We start from the raw sequence: 3,993 nt of genomic DNA on the forward strand, positions 1-3,993 counted from the left end.
GCTGCCTTAAGCAATCTTTGGGAGGATCCAACTCATTCCGTTGCATATTTGCTGACAGTACATTTAGTTCTGATTCATTTCCAGAGAATTATATATAGTCCATCCCTGCTTCCATGAAGTCTTATCACTTATGCAGATTCTTATTAACCAGGGGATGGGGAAGGAACACATCATTTCACTTTTCAACAGTCATTTATTCATGTACAAGACTTGTGTGAAGATGCATTTTTTTTTTAAATGTTAATTCATTAACTTTTATGTTATTTTACTTTTGAAAACCTTAATTGCACAATATCAAAACACCCTGTACTGTATAGAGGTGAACATGCTACGTGATTGAACTTTACTACAAATATGGCAAAGTTTTTAAAATAATGACCTTGTAAGTAAGCATTTCACTGTAAGGTCTACACCGGTTTTATTCAGTGCATGTGACACCTTGAGTTCAATTGCAAGAAACCCCATTTTAAAAACCAAATATTTACAAATTGTATTTGAAAACATTTTTAAAGTATTTAAAACTTAATAAATAGTTTAACAACTAATAGTTTGTGACATTGATGGTGAATAACATCATTATATTTCTCTGCAGTAAGAAGAGGTACCTATCACTGTCTGAGGGAGGGGATCCTGATGATGTGAACCCTTCCACCAACACAAACATTTTATCGAACGGAGGGCCTCCTGAGGAGGATATGGATGCTAATTCAACCAGTAAGGGGATTGAGATCCGCAGAGGTATGACCTACATTTTCACAATATGCTTATTGGCATCAGGAGACAGAAAGCAATATATTTTGAAATCCTGAAGATGACATGCAACATTTTTGACACTGTACCAAAAGTGGACTAATATTAAACATACTAATTGTGGAGGACATGGTCGTTCTATTGTTATACATATGACGTGTAAATCCAGAGTCCATAGTTATTTTCTGAATCTTTACGAGAAGATTTTACTATCTTTAGCTCTCTTTGACCCCTCACTAAACAGGTTACAAATTGCAAAATTAATTTAGCTATTTTCATTCCACCTTACAGAGGAAGCCCCAGTCCTGCGAACATCAACTTTCCAGACAAGTCAGTGGAACTCCAAAATCAAGTTGAAAACAAATTACGTGATACATTTTAACTTCTACAAACAGAAGTTTGCATTCATCTTAAAATGAAATGGGCATTCTTAACTGGTGATGTGTTTGTTGCAATTCCGGAACCTAACAATATAGAAAATATGGAAAACAAACCTCCAATAATTAGTCATACCAAAGAGTTACTTCTTGAGGAAGTGAAAAAAATGTTTGAAAACGAAGTGAAAATACAAAATAGAAAATGTTATATGTATTCAGCTCAACTCTCCTTCGCAAATTATAGATCATAAAATAACAGATTTAGCAGAACTGAACAAGTATGGCATAACAACGATTTTTACGAACTGTCTGACGGAAAACCAAAACATCCCAAAGCATTTTGAAAAATTTTCTGAATTTCTTGATAAATACTACTCATTACAAACAAAAGATTGCAAGCAAAAATTTGATACGCAACATGCATGGGCATTTATAGAGTCACCTTGTGGTGGAGAACCGGTTTTTGTTGGCTTAATTAAATTAGAAGATTGCAAAAAGATGGGTAAGGGAGAACATACCGAAAAGTTACTTCTTGAGGAAGTAAAACAAATATTGAAAAACAATGAGAAATTGCGAAATACTAAGTTGTTTATCTATACCCTCAATTCACCTTGTTTGCAAAATTCCGGTCATGATTCATGCATGGATTTACTGATTAAGGATTCTTCAGAACTGTACAAATCTTATGGTATAAAAACTACTGTTGGATATAGCAAATGGTACGGTTTGACTGGAAAGTTGACAACCTTTATAGATCCATATATCAGCTCATTCGATCACTTTAATTTGATAATCAGTAGTCCTAATTATGAAAACTATCGTGACAAATTTGCCATTTTTAACAATAAGAAAAGCCATGACTCTCAATCAAATTTTGAAGACAGAGAACTTACCGGGCGACTTTATAATTCGAGTAAACAATTTCTACCCAACAACATTTCAGAAGTACCTTTCAGATTGCAAACTTTTACAGACATCCATAAGTATGTGACAAAGAAATTTAGGTCAATTAGCAATTACCATCAAAAAGATTTGAGAACCGATAAGAAAAGTCTTGACCTACATTTTTCCATACCCCATTTTGGAACTCTGAATCAATTCCAAAAAGTTGGAGAGGATCTAGCTAAAACATTTGACTTGGTAAAATACATTGGTAATGACTTAGATAAATCTAAAGTAGTATTCATAAAATGGTGGACTAAAACAATTGCAGACAAACATACTACTTTTCTTCGAGAAGACATTAATAGACGACTTAGTGAAGAAAAACACAGAATCACATTCCTCGATCACATCAAGACTGCAGAATATTTACAGTTGTCACTTACCACCAAACCACTTATACAAACTTCTTAATTAATACATGCAACGAATTCATTTGAGGTTGTGAGCTATAGATTATATGAATAAATCAAATTGTATTGGTCACATGTCTATTTACCTTTATTTAACAAGTCAGTTAAGAACAAATTCTTATCATTAAGTCTGAACAGACTGTGCTGGCTAAGGTGAAGTCACTATCCACTGACCTATCTGCACAAATAGCCATTCTCGCCACCGAGGTCCACACAAAGATGGACTCTGTTAAAGACGACTTGGCGAAACATGACACCCATCTGAATAGCTTGGATTGAGGTGCAAATACTTACTTGGACAAAGTGGTGACACAGGAAGAGCAAATCACCCGGACTGGCTGCCTTAAGCAATCTTTGGGAGGATCCAACTCATTCCGTTGCATATTTGCTGACAGTACATTTAGTTCTGATTCATTTCCAGAGAATTATATATAGTCCATCCCTGCTTCCATGAAGTCTTATCACTTATGCAGATTCTTATTAACCAGGGGATGGGGAAGGAACACATCATTTCACTTTTCAACAGTCATTTATTCATGTACAAGACTTGTGTGAAGATGCATTTTTTTTTTAAATGTTAATTCATTAACTTTTATGTTATTTTACTTTTGAAAACCTTAATTGCACAATATCAAAACACCCTGTACTGTATAGAGGTGAACATGCTACGTGATTGAACTTTACTACAAATATGGCAAAGTTTTTAAAATAATGACCTTGTAAGTAAGCATTTCACTGTAAGGTCTACACCGGTTTTATTCAGTGCATGTGACACCTTGAGTTCAATTGCAAGAAACCCCATTTTAAAAACCAAATATTTACAAATTGTATTTGAAAACATTTTTAAAGTATTTAAAACTTAATAAATAGTTTAACAACTAATAGTTTGTGACATTGATGGTGAATAACATCATTATATTTCTCTGCAGTAAGAAGAGGTACCTATCACTGTCTGAGGGAGGGGATCCTGATGATGTGAACCCTTCCACCAACACAAACATTTTATCGAACGGAGGGCCTCCTGAGGAGGATATGGATGCTAATTCAACCAGTAAGGGGATTGAGATCCCGCAGAGGTATGACCTACATTTTCACAATATGCTTATTGGCATCAGGAGACAGAAAGCAATATATTTTGAAATCCTGAAGATGACATGCAACATTTTTGACACTGTACCAAAAGTGGACTAATATTAAACATACTAATTGTGGAGGACATGGTCGTTCTATTGTTATACATATGACGTGTAAATCCAGAGTCCATAGTTATTTTCTGAATCTTTACGAGAAGATTTTACTATCTTTAGCTCTCTTTGACCCCTCACTAAACAGGTTACAAATTGCAAAATTAATTTAGCTATTTTCATTCCACCTTACAGAGGAAGCCCCAGTCCTGCGAACATCAACTTTCCAGACAAGTCAGTGGAACTCCAAAATCAAGTTGAAAACAAATTACGTGATACATTTTACCTTCTACAAACAGAAGTTTGCATTCATCTTAAAATGAAATG

The 3,993-nt window shown here is 34.5% G+C and overlaps 1 long non-coding RNA gene across 2 annotated transcripts; it reads left to right on the top strand.

The window, feature by feature from the left end:
- The first annotated feature begins 765 nt into the window (after positions 1-765).
- Positions 766-3,968, top strand: LOC135530381 (uncharacterized). Of its 2 annotated transcripts, none has more exons than XR_010453833.1 (3): positions 766-1,080; positions 3,412-3,558; positions 3,862-3,968. It is a non-coding gene; the product is annotated as an uncharacterized LOC135530381 (long non-coding RNA). The 2 variants fall into 2 exon arrangements; XR_010453834.1 differs by lacking the exon at positions 766-1,080 and adding an exon at positions 1,100-1,118.
- Positions 3,969-3,993: the final 25 nt, after the last annotated feature.

The sequence above is a fragment of the Oncorhynchus masou genome, unplaced genomic scaffold (genome assembly GCF_036934945.1).
Source record: "Oncorhynchus masou masou isolate Uvic2021 unplaced genomic scaffold, UVic_Omas_1.1 unplaced_scaffold_13281, whole genome shotgun sequence".
Classification (NCBI taxonomy): domain Eukaryota; kingdom Metazoa; phylum Chordata; class Actinopteri; order Salmoniformes; family Salmonidae; genus Oncorhynchus; species Oncorhynchus masou.